Source organism: Carex rostrata, chromosome 26, assembly GCF_964058835.1.
Source record: "Carex rostrata chromosome 26, lpCarRost1.2, whole genome shotgun sequence".
NCBI lineage: Eukaryota > Viridiplantae > Streptophyta > Magnoliopsida > Poales > Cyperaceae > Carex > Carex rostrata.
In genome coordinates, this window is record NC_135943.1 from 4,727,698 (window position 1) to 4,741,558 (window position 13,861).

General features: G+C 31.3%; 1 pseudogene across 1 annotated transcript in view; it reads right to left on the bottom strand.

The window, feature by feature from the left end:
• LOC144544166 (putative protein phosphatase 2C 67) overlaps positions 1-13,861 on the bottom strand; it is a 70,528-nt pseudogene that overhangs the window by 29,638 nt on the left and 27,029 nt on the right. The window lies entirely within an intron of this gene.

Sequence of the window (13,861 nt, forward strand, 5' to 3'; positions counted from 1 at the left end):
TAGTTTATCTCAGCATAGGATGTTAGTTTTTGATGTAATGACTTTGTAGTTGATGCTCTTTGAAAGATGATGCTTACTCTTTGATTGAGTTGCTTGATTAGTGAGATTAAAATTGTAGAAATAGGTGCTTATGAATGTTTCTTTGAACATTTTATTTTATGAATTTGATTCTTTTTTTATTTAGATGCACAATTCTACAAACTAGCATGCCCGTAATATTATGGATATTGTAAAATTTTGTTTAATTAGTGAATGGAACAGGTGGTGTGTTGCAAATTATGTTTAATTAGTGAATGAAACTTATCAACAAAATTGCATCTAGAGTCCTGTTGGCTTGCTGTTTTTTTAGAGAAATTGTTTACGATTGTTTCTAAGCATATAAGTATACTACAAACATAAGCACAATAAGCACATTGTCACTTGTAAGCTTACTGTTAAGCATAAGCATACACTTGCACAACATAATGTATTTAAACAATGAAATTTCCATACAAGATAGCTTATAATTGTCAAATTGCTTTAATACTTTCTAGCAACATACATAAACATAAAAATCGCTAATGTCTGGACAATGTCCAACAACATAACAAAATGACATCAATTGACAATCAATAACCATCTCAGTTCTTACATTTATTTAAAGAGAAAAAACTCAAAATCCATGTAAACCACAATTATGCACTAGAACCCTTAACATTTTCATCTATAACCCTTTAACACAATTTCTGATTAATAACCATCTGATTATAATTCATTTGAGGATTATAGTCAAATGTTATCCTCAAAGCATGAACAATTCAACTCCAACACTCATGCTGCAATCAGAGAATGACATCAGTTCTGAGGCAAGACAAATTGAAAAGCATACGAGCATCCATCAACTAGAAGTTACCAAGTCCTGAAAATTGAAATGTATTAGACAACCTTGAAAGTTCTTCAAAATTAAACAATTGCAGATAGTAAATATTGTATCAAAATTGTATAAATGAAAGTTTTTCAAGTTACGCCCCTCAATTTGCATCTCCAATTTCCTAATCAGCCCATAAAAATTTAAATTGTATTGTTCTAAATCAAAATTTAAATGGTACTATGCTCCTTAATTTTAAGAATTTCCTAATCAGCCCATTGTATTGTTCCTAATCAGCCCACAACAATCAGCCCTTACCTAAACAAAATTCAAGAATTTCCCGCAACCACATAAATTAGGATCTAGACAGTACCTACTCAATTTTAGCCCATAAAAATATGTGAATAGTCTAGACAGTAGGTATGAAATTGTGAATCTTCAAATCGAGCCCCTCAATTATATATGTGAATAGTTTAATAATAAAGTACAAAATTCTCAAAGTCGGTCATGACTGAGATGTATTCAGTAAAATCTCTTCAAAATTTAGGACAGAGTTAACGAGAAAGAGAGAGGGAGGCAGTGCTTACCTTTTTGAGAGCGGAGGGGAAGAGGAAAATCGCATCGGATCCACCTTCTGATCAACAGCGGAGGAGAAAAGAAAATCGCCTGGATTTCGAACAAAGAGAGAGAGAGAAAGAGGCGGGATGGACGGGGGAGAGAAAAGGTTAAAACCTAGATGAAGCACGAATGGACAAAATGGACGGAGCGCTAAATTTTTCTATTTTTCTCCGTTTGGTTACTTTGATCAGCGACTCCATCTAATCAGACGAAGCACGAATCTAAAATGAGATCCAACGGTTTAAAACTTGATTGCTCCATGTCTCAGGAACAATCAATTTGATATTAGCCTATCTCTCTCTCTCTCTATATATATATAGAGAGGTAGGCTAATATACAATCGATTGTTCCTGAGGTCTCCAAGCATATATTAATACGGAGAACAAGATGAACGGTTTGGATCGATCATTTGAACTTTAAAAATAGGAAAATGACTTGGTTGTACGGAACCTCAGGAACAATCGATTGTATATTAGCCTACCTCTATATATATATGTATATGGAACCCGGTGGAAAAAAATAACATACCAAAATTGACAAAAAAAAAAAAAAAAAAAACAAGAGCGAGAAAAGGTTCATGTATTTACCCCTTCCTAAGAATTCAGATCCATTGAAGTAACTCAATTTTTAGATTTTAGATTAGAACTGTTTTATTTGAATCTGCGACGATCCATCTAAAGTGGAGCGCCCATATTCCGAGCAACAAATCCAAATCCCGAAGTGATCTCGAACGATCGATTTGAATTAGACGGTCCATATCTAAAACTCAAAAGTTGGATTACTTTAAGGAATCCGGACCCCCTTTCTCGTTCCTATATGGTACGTTTGAATAGGAGCTAGAGTAGCTAGAATAGTAAATGAGAATATGATTTTCAGATTAGTGTGAAAATTGTACTATTCAGATTAGTAGAAATGTTGTTTGAATTGTACATATGGAATAGTAAATATATATATTTTTTTTAAATGTCATGACAGAAGCTGTTAGGTGACATTGCATTTAACAATATGCACAAACGCACGCTTACACAGTCCACCATACAAATCAGAGAAATTAAAAATTAAAAATGACATAGCTCACTCACCTAATTTACACCATATCAGTAAAATTAAAAATGACATGAAACAACTTCTTAACATAACTACAACCAAAGATTACACTCATAATTCTGTTCACCAGAATCTTGAAGGGAAGACTGCTTGTAAACACTCATTTATAATTCTGTTCACCGGAATCCCTAAGGGAAACAACTTCTCGAAGGGAAGACTGCAGCCAAAGTTTGCTTGTAAACAGGTGCCCCAGAAAGAGGTTACTGAGGCTTTGAGGGTACCAATGCAACAGGAGTGAGCATTGCCTTAGCAGGGAGAGACTTTGAACCAACAAGATGGGAAGCAGGACTCCTAATAGCCGGATCAGTATATCCTGACCGTCTGTTTCCGGCATGTGTTCCCTCCAAAAAACCCTGTTTTCCCTGCCAACTAAGTCTGGCGAGCCAGCCATCTTCCCTCATCTCAACATCAACCCGTTTCTTCCAAGTATCAACAAGGTTCCTTGCCTTTCTCTGGATCTCAAAGTTCTTATGGTTCTTCATGCGATTCACGGATTTACCAATATTGCAAGAGCGGAGAGTATTTAGATTCACTGGCAACTTATCAAGTGCGCAGAGCAAAGCTAAAAGCAGGTATTCAATCAGCTTATTGCCACTACTATCTCCTTCTTTCAGGCTGCCACTGTCACCGCTTTGCTTCCCTGCTTTTTGTGCCTCCTGGAGCCAGTCATCTAACACTGGTACACCCTTAAGCTGCACAAACCTGTCAAGACACTCGTCCCGGTTAGTAGCCGCAATCACATCTGCAAGCATCACTCGAGCAGTCACATCAAGCTTCCGCTCAGTTCGGTCCATCTGGATTAAGCTGACAAGCTTATCAACGGTGTCTGTATCTACCAGCCCACCTTTCTCTGTCATTTTGGTACTCTCGGCCTTCATGCTGTCAAACTTAAAGCTAGCAGGGTCGGCATCATCAGATTTAGCATTCATAGAGATGGAGCGTTCTCGCAACGCGCGTTTACTTGCAGGTTCAGTAATTTGGTCATTTCTTTCCCTCTTTTTACCCTTGGGCTGGGAGGAAGGGAAGGAGGGGCTTCCAGTACCCATGTTTTGTGAACTGTCTGCCATCGAATCAAGAAGCAAGAAGCAACCCTAGAATCAAGAAGCACCTCCAAACCCTAGATCCGCCATCGATTTCACCTTCCCAACAAATTGAGTAGCTATTTCGCGCAAAAATCAGAAACCCTAGATTTCCGACGGGCCCGCACGTATCAGTGGCTTCGAATTGGAGGTAATTGGAGAGAAATTCGGTTAATCGAGGTGTTAATTGAACAAATTATAGAGAGACGGAGAGATGGATTTGGTCGCGGGGCTCCGCGATCTGGTAGAGAGAGAAAGTCCGAAAGGAGTTCTTGGTAAGAAATAAAAAGGGAATTCACATCCTCTGAGATATCTCATATTTTGCGTGACTTTTTGGAAAATCTCAACCGTTCAATACGTTATGCACGAATTTCGAAGCTCAACTAATACTGGCCCCTACGGTATCCCCGAATAGGTACCGGATTAAGGCTAAAAACTACTATGACATATTTAATCATTCGAAAATTAATTCAATTAAAACAACACATTTATAATAATTCTCTGAAATATTTCCATTTTCATATATTTCGAAATGTATAAATTTTGAAAATTATGAAGTAATATAATTAATTGAAAGATTCAGAAAAATAATGATGGATCAAGTATTTTAATCATAACTTTATCATAGACTAATTTCAGTAAATTAGATATATCCAGAAGCTAATTCAGTGTCCTACAACTTTCGGGTATGTTTGGATGAAGTGAGAATATAGCTATAATAGAGAGCTGTTCGAGAATAGAGACTATTCGGAATAGCAATGTGCATTCAAACAATATTTTTGCTATTCGGAATAGTTAGAATAGCTGTTATATATTCTCTATTCCTTGAAAAAATTAGAATAGCTACTATTCGAAAGTGTAAAGAGAGAGAAAAAAAATGTTTTCTTCTCGTATTTTTGCCAACACAGTACCGAAATAACAAAATTGACACCACTTCTGTTATCTTCATGTCGTGACAATTCGTTTGAGACCCCACTTGCCTATCTTTCCTCTTAATTAGCACATTATTAACACTATTATTTATCAGTTACAGCTATTTATTATTCCAAATGTACAATTCAAATAATATTTTTACTAATCCGAATAGCATCATTTTCATACTAATTAATCTAAAAATCGCTATTTTTTTTCCTATTCTCATTTACTATTATCAAATTTCACATTCTAGCTATTCTAGCTTCCATCTAACGTACCCTTCATATTTTGAGTTTTCCTTGTATAAATTTAATTGAAACGAATGGGTTTTGACCTAATATCATCCTACTATTCTTCAACTCTCTCGCTACAGATTAAAATAAACTAAATCATATTGTTTTGAATATTTCTCTTATGCATATTTTATTAATCCTCCAATTAATTATTTGCTGAATATTGTAGAGTTATCATCAGTCATTTTTACAATTGTGAACTAAGGAACCACATTATCTTGATGGCGACTCCAAATCTTGCATGATAGAGATGGAATATGCTTAAGAATAGTGTTTCATATACGATCCGAGTGATACTGTTTCAATTTGATTTATTTTAATTAGTTTATTTAACTATCCAAATTTTCTATAAAAAAAATCCCAACAGTTTTACTAGTCTCAGCTATAGAGGAAGAACTTTTAATAGCGGCTGCCAATGTATTAAGAAAATAGAGGGGTACATGTCTGAAAATTAACCATCCTCAACGAGATGCTTCAAACTAAGAGATAGACATGAGAATTGTTTGGCATAATAGCATTTTTTGTACCGTTGTGGATTTTATACATAAAATAAAAACCAATCATGTTTATAAAAATGAAACTGCAAAGACTATATGTGACTGCAGTTGAAATAATAATTTAATGATAATAAAAATAAGTTACCTTTGCACAAGTTCCTTCAAATAGCTTTCACAATGTCCTCCAATAGTTTTATTCCGTCTTATAGTATGAATTCTTCAGCAATCCATAACTGAATTAGAATTGATGCTTTGATTTGATAGTCTCACGGAAAAACACCAAAATACATGAAGCAGGACTTAAGAACAATTGGCAAATCCTCATAACTGGTGGATACAACATCCGTGTAGCTCCTACCTTCAGTGTACCAATCCATTTTTTACAATACGTCAACCCATGTAATGTAATCGGGATTTTTTGTTGATAAAATACCTCCAACCACCACTAATACTAGAGGAAAGATAAATAAGGTGCTAATTAAGAGGAAAGATAAACAAGTGCGATCTTAAACAAATTGTTACGACGTGAAAATAGCAAAAGGTGTGACAAATTTGTCATTTCAAAACTGTATTGGCGGAAATATGAAAAGAAAACATTTATCTTCTCTCTTGAAACTTCCGAATATTAGTTATTCTAACATTTACAAGGAATAGAGAATAATAACTATTCTAGCTATTCCAAATAACAAAAATGTTATTTAAATGCACATTGCTATTTCAAATAGTTACTGTATATTCTAAAATGGCCTCTACTTTTGTGTCATCTAAACTGTCTCTTGCTCTCTTTTTTTCCGTCAAGAAAACTGACATTAAATTTTTTCTATGCAAATTACTTAGCACCACAAGAGTAAAATAAACTCATACATAACGAAAAAAAAAAGGAAAGAGAAAGAAGCATTAGATGCAAAACGTTCAATGCATGAGACCCATAACAATGAATTCGTATCCTCTGCTTTAATTCAAAAGGAATTTTTTTGAGTTAATGAATCTCAATCATTCGATATGTTTTAAGATTTTTACGAACTAGATCTGCATTAATATTGAAAAGCCTTCTATATCATAAATAGGAACCAGATTGTCTTTGTTTAAAATAAGACAATTAAGATTCATTAACTCAAAATATTCTATTTTAAGTTAATGTAGAGAATACGCCACAACAAGAATGAGACACTTTTCGCGAGGATAAAAAAGTAACTTTTTGCGATGGACTACTCTCATTATTCAGTTTTTTTTTTTGCGACGGACGACCGTCATAAAAGCGTTTTTTTCCTTGCAAAAAGTGTCTACTTTGTTGTAGTGCACGTTCCATAACAATAGTTAAGTTCAACCTAAATATTATTAAAATATAGTTGTTAATTAGCTAGCCAGGCACTGCTTGGCTTGTGATGATCAAAATCAAGCTTTAAAATAGAGCTATTAAGGTTCTGAAATGAGCGGAGTACAAATTTTACCTAATTCGACTCGGCTCGTTGATAGCCCTAATTACTTAGCACCAATTTCTCAATAATTGAGAATAATGAGAAAGAGAGAAATATATAAAGTAGAGTTGAGAAAAGAGAATGAATTTTATTAATAGCATAATCGTTTTATTACAATTTTTTACAGGTTATAAATAACTGATGGAAATGATAAAAAATTAACAATATTGCCATTGACCTAACATAACTAATCTGAAATAAACAATGAACTGCTTCACATATCTCGCATTCAACAATTCTGAATATATAAACTTCATAACAGTTACATAGAGATATTTAAACTAAAGGTACATATAACTACAACAATATTAAATTAAAGGACATTAGAATACAGTAAATAGTCATTATTACAATTGGCACAGCTACGGTGCAATTCAACCATCTCACATTCCAAAATATAATCCAGCTTGAGATCTCCTCTCCTCAGAGACTTGGCAACTACAAGATGAATTACAAAACAATTAGTGAATATCTTATTGTTTACTTGTCAAATAACTAAATAGAAAGATTTGTACAGGAGGAACTTTATGTTATATAAGGTTACTCCTATAAGGGTTATAACAATTGTAAAAGTCGCTTATTTCTGATGTTTATGGAGAAAAAAGAACAAAGAAATGGCTACCAATTTCCAAAATATTTATTAACATTAAAAGTTGCAGACAGAATATAACAACTTCATGTTGCTAGATCACTCGTGATTTAATATAAAAAAAAAAAACCATATTTTAGTAAAATATATAGCATTGTTAATTTACCTCCACGAGCTGGAGACTTCCTGTGCTTATTTTTAGAAGGCTTAGAATCAGGTAAGCCGAGGTGATGCCACACTGACTTCAGTGATCTGAAGCTCTTCCCAGTCCCTGGTTCAATGAAGTACTGCACCAAAGAAGAAGAACAAAATTATCAATTACAAACAATTCCTCAAGCAAATAACTAATATTTCAGTTTTTCCCTTAACTCTAACTTTATTTTCACATCACTATTTGCAAAAATCAATGACCCGGGTCTTAACACAACCTGAATCCAATCAACCATAATATATTCCAGCTTAGACCAGAAACTTCACTTACCTGAATTTGTGAGACCTAATTGGTTTTATTTACACCAAATTTTATATACATAAACTATATAAAAAATTCTACAGTTTTATTTTACTGAGTTTGATTTGTTGGTTACCAAAAGTAAGCCTTGAAGACATATTATAAATCATTGTAACCAACTTTAGGACTATATTAAGAATTCTAGAATTATTCTAAAACATCAAAATCTCTACTTAAACTTTCACAAAGAAGTATAGAATATAGATATAATCAAATTTTAGGATATAGTGATCAATTCGAGTAATTATATCAGTGCAGCACAGGAGTTGTACTTCGTTTATACAACTACAAGGAAATTGAAATTGCACTCACCTCAATTAGGATATGACGTCCACCCATGGGTTGAACATCATTGTGTTCTTCTGTGGAGACGTACGGGACATTATCTGATGGCAGTACTGGTAAATCTACAACAGGGATGCTCTTCACATCAATGAACTCCTTACTGAGATTGATATCCAGCATCATTAACTGCATAAACATATATATATAGTAAAAGAAAAACTATTTAAAAAAAAACTAAACAGATTAAACAAATAGGGGCTAGACCCTCATTTTTCCTATGAAAAAAAAAATATTTCCGGTATATTTATAAAAATTATAAACTAAATCAACAAAAATTAACTAAAAAGTTCTATTATACCTTGTGATAGGAAATTTTTTCTATATTAGGCTTCTAATTAGATAGTCGTTGTCACTATTTTTGAACTAGTGTATTCAAACAAATATTACTATTTTATGAAAAATAGAAAACAAACCTATCCGCAAAACTACTTTGCGATACATAATCGGCACACATTGTAAGTTATGAAATGTTATCATTTTAAGACATTTGAAATCATCACATAGCCTAAGAAAATAAGTTTTTACTTTTGTATTTTTTTAAATTTCCAAACAAATCAATCCTTCATTTAGTTCGTCGTCGACTTATTTAGCAATAGTGAGTTCTTCTTTTGGAATAGAAAATTACCTTAAAATGTTTATAGTTTAATAATTATTTTATTCTGAATTCTTTTGCATAATTTTACACATTCTTAGTTTCAGATTTATATCTTTTTTGTCACGATGTACTTTACTTGATAAAGGATCTATATAATTATGTAAAAAGACGTGAGATTAAAAAGTGATGTGAAGAACAAGGCTGACAGCTTCTGACTTTTGGTACCAGTTATTCAAGGAGGTTCTTTCTGGTAATTGTTGTAGGGTAGCTTGATTCTGGTATTTTGATGTAGTTGGTTGTATGGATGGACATGGTATGTTGCTTACTGTTCCTTTAATATCTAGTAGTTAATGTAGTAGAAGGTGTTATGGTGTTGTTTTTTCTATTATGTGGTATGATTGAGCAGGTCTGGTACCAGTGGTTTGGTACCGCTATCTGTTGATTCTTGTAGGTTTTGTTTAATAAATGAAATTGGTGGAGTGTTCTCTACTTTTACAAAAAAAAAAAAAAAAAATACTGAACATAAGTATATATGCCTGTGGTATGATCGAGCAGGTCTGGTACCAGTGGTTTGGTACCGCTATCTATTGATTCTTGTAGGTTTCGTTTAATAAATGAAATCAGTGGAGTGTTCTCTACTTTTATAAAAAAAAATACTGAACATAAGTATACATGCCTTTAAATTGTCATCAAGGAAATATTGTAATATAGTAACAATAACTATTTATTGATTTTGAAATAACTCATCTATTTAATAAGTTTGATTAATTCTCTACCAGAATCACAACCAGCATACTGCTTGGTGCATGGCTCTTTCAACCAGTATGGTGGATAACTTTTAGTGGTATAATTTTCTATAATAAAAGGGGAAAACTCACTACACCATTTTCTATGTCGGGCAACCAAAAAATTGGTTGCAATAGGCATAAATTGGTTGCAATAAAATAATTTTACAACAAAAAAAATTGGTTGCTGGTGGTTGCAATATCTCTTGTTGCAATATATTCACAACCAATTGCTTGGTTGCAATAATTTTTTTTTTATTGCAACCATAATTTGGTTGCAAGAACGGCGTAGCAATAAGATATTGCAACAAAATAAATGGTTGCTATTGTGCATGTAATACAACCGAAAAATGGTAGTAATAAGGTAGCATATTGCAACAAAATCTATGGTTGCAATTTGTTAAATAAATGCAACCAAATTTTAGTTGTGAGAAATGCGTAGCAATATTTTGTTGCAACCAAATAAATGGTTGCTATTGCGCATTTAACGCAACCGAAAATTAGTAGTAATAAGGTAGCGTATTGCAACAAAATTCATGGTTGTAATTTGTTGATTAAATGCAACTAAATTTTAGTTGTAAAAAATGCGTAGCAATAATTTATTGCAACTAAATAAACGGTTGCTATTGAACATTTAACACACCTGAAAAATAGTAGTAATAAGGTAGTATATTGCAACAAAAATTATAGTTGCAACTTGATAAATAAATGTGACAAAATTTTCATTGCCAAAAATGCATATCAAAATTTATTGCAACCATTGATATGATTGCAATTAATAAATTTAATGCAATGATAAAATATTTTAATGCAATTGGTATGCTGACATAATCTATTTTGAATCAATATATTGTTGCAATTAGCCATTCAAACATTGAATAACAGTTTTTTAATAAATAGTAAACAAATTCCAAAAAATATAAAATTTGGTCTCCAAGTACATTTCAATATGGAGATCACATCTAACGGTTCGAATCGGTTGTTTGGACTTTCAAAATGAAAATACGACATGGAGTACAAACGCGTTTTACTCCATAGAGTAGCGTAGCTCATCTCATATATATATATATATATATATATATATGACATATGAAATTTAAGACTTTGTTCATATTTTGTCATTCACTAAGTAATTTAAATATTTTTTCAAAAATCTGACATTCATAATTTGTTGTTTTATTATCAACTATACGTATACGTACTTAAAGTCTTGAATTGTTTCATAAATTAATTAACAAATTATGAATCGTGTCAATTAATTATTAAAAAAATTTCATTGATCTTTTAACTTCTGCCAATAATTACGCTTGTTCTTTCTAATAAATATTATATACTAACTTTAACGGCCCATTATCAAATTAATACCAAAGAATTTGTGGTGTAGACCCATATATGACATATTAACAAAAGATTACAGTGTATAGAATTTGGCGCGAGATCAAATTTTTGGCGCGGAATCAAATGTTTCCACTGGAAAATACAAATAGTAGTAACGGAAATTTATTACCATAAGTTACTTATCGTCCTCTATTTAAGATTCAGGAGTATCATTATACTAATATATCACAGAGGCAAATCGATCTCCAATTTCTGCCTCAATTTTACAAACGTAAGTTATTTAGCTTTTTATATTAAGAATTAAAGATTGTTGTAATTCGCATGGGGTAAAACTGTTTTTGGAAAACAAAACTAAAAAATATCAAAGGCAAACAACACAATTTGTTTTATGTTAGAAGAGTTCTATCATATCTGGTTAATTTTTTTATGGCTTATATTAATGTTTATTACAAAGATTCAATATATATTCACATAGTTTAATTGCAGATTAAAAAAAAATGATTGGGGGACCTTTTGCAGTTGCTCACCAAAATTATAACTGTGCCAACATGTTCATTGATGAACCAAATCGACCTTCACATGCTCGTCGGCCTAGAGTAGGAGAAGATGAAAAAATTGGTATTCTCTCTCTTATTATATACATTTAGAGTTTTCAATCTATCACATGCAACTGTTTTTTGTCTTATTTTTGCTTGCTATAAAAATTAATAGCATATACACATATCAAATAAGTGACTAATTGATTAACCTCTTTGTTATTACTATTTTTAAAAGCATAAAAATGCAATTTTCTAAACATTTGCTATTTGTATTCACCATTAAAAATAGAAACACATATAGCATCCACCGAAATACTTTTGACACAGAAATAGATGAATTCACAAAAATCTAGAAGAAAAATTATTACCGGAATATATACCTCTTTACTACCATAACATAAACCTTCTTTATTTTCCAACCAAGTGAATTTTGACGCAACTAATTTTGTCTCAGAGAGAATTTTGCCGCGTGAATTTTTTTTTTGCAACATATTTTTCCGTTGCCATATCAAATAATTTTGTTGCAAAAAGTATTTTTCGGGCAACAATCTAATTTAGTTGCAAAAAAAATAATTGGTTGCAATATTTAACGTTAATTGCAACAAATTATTTTCGTTGCAAAATCCTTAATTTATAGCTACTAATTCTTTTACCGTTGCAATAAGCTGTTGCAAATAGTCTATTTTGGTGTAGTGACTGTAATTTTTGAAATATGTGCTCCGAGTTGAGGCTGAGATAGCAGGGAGAGGTGTAACGATTGAACAATGAAGTTTGGTTCAAGAGATTATAGTTTATGAATATAATATATGAGTAAAAAGGAATGCAAGGAAATTCTCTAATAAAATACATGAACACAAATTAACAAACAAATTATTATATTATTGCAAAAAAATACATTCACTTACAATTTTATGCGCTAATTGTAGTCACAAGGATGGAAGATGTCCACAGGAATGTTCTCTCATCATTCTATTGCTTTAATGAAAAATAATTCAAAGAGGAAGCTATATATCTTGGGTTTGTTTACCTTGAAGATGGAACCTATTTATAGGAGAGATTAGAAATTTTGCAATTCTAGTCCTCCAAAAAATTGAAAACTTTTTATGGCCATGAATATATTATTCTGATTAGTATTTAATTAATTACAAATAATCATATTGAATTTGATATAATGACATCCAAAAGTGATGAAAAGAAGTATTATTTTAAAAGATGCAATATATAATTCAAACTTATAGTGGGTGTGATGTGTAAAATGCCTTTATTTATTGTCATATCTAGTGTATCTAATTCAAATTCTAGTGCATGAACAAATTGAATAAATTAGAGCCGGCGGACTAATAAATTCCTTTTTTTAATGGAACTGGCAGTGGATGCCAGCATGGCAGAATGATAAATTCAATAATAAATAGATACAATATTAATGATAACATTGAACATCATTTCAATTCAAATAAGAGGATATTAAAAATGTGTTGCTCATCTAAAGTGCAGAAATGTGAATATTACCTACTAATTAAATATTGAAAAAAAAATGACCGAATCAATTAACATTTGAGTTGGGAAAAATTGTTGATGAATTCAAATAATAATTCAAATAAAGTGCAAATTTAATGTTAATTCAATAAATTATTATTGCAATTAATGAATAATCATATTGAAATGTGAAGTTGTTGCATTCAAAATTGATGAAAGAATCAATATTTTTAAAGATGCAAAAATATAATTCAAAATTATAGTAGGTGTGTTGTGTAAAATGGCGTCATTTATTGTCATATTTACTGCATCTAATTCAAATTCTAGTGCATAAACAAATTGAATAAATTAGGACCGGCTGCATGATAAATTCAATAAATAAATAGATACAATAATTAATGACAACATTCAACATCATTTCAATTCAAATAAGAAAATATAAAGAATATATTACTCCTCTAAAGTGCATGAATGTGATTTATTACCTACTAATTAAATGTTGAATAAAACATGATGGAATCAGTTCAAATTTGACTAGAGAAAAAAAATTTGATGAATTCAACAAATAATTCCAATAAACGTGTAAATTTAATATTAATTCAATAAATTATTACAATTAATGAATAATCATATTAAATTGTGAAGCTGTGGCATCCAAAAGTAATGAAAAGAAATACTATTTTAAAAGATATAAAATATAATTCAAATTTATAGTAGGTGTATTATGTAAAATGGCGTCATTTATTGTTGTATCTAATGTATCTATTTTAAATTTTTATTCCATAAGAAAATTGAATAAATTAGTACCGGCGCCGTAATAAATTTAATAATATATAAATGCAATAATTA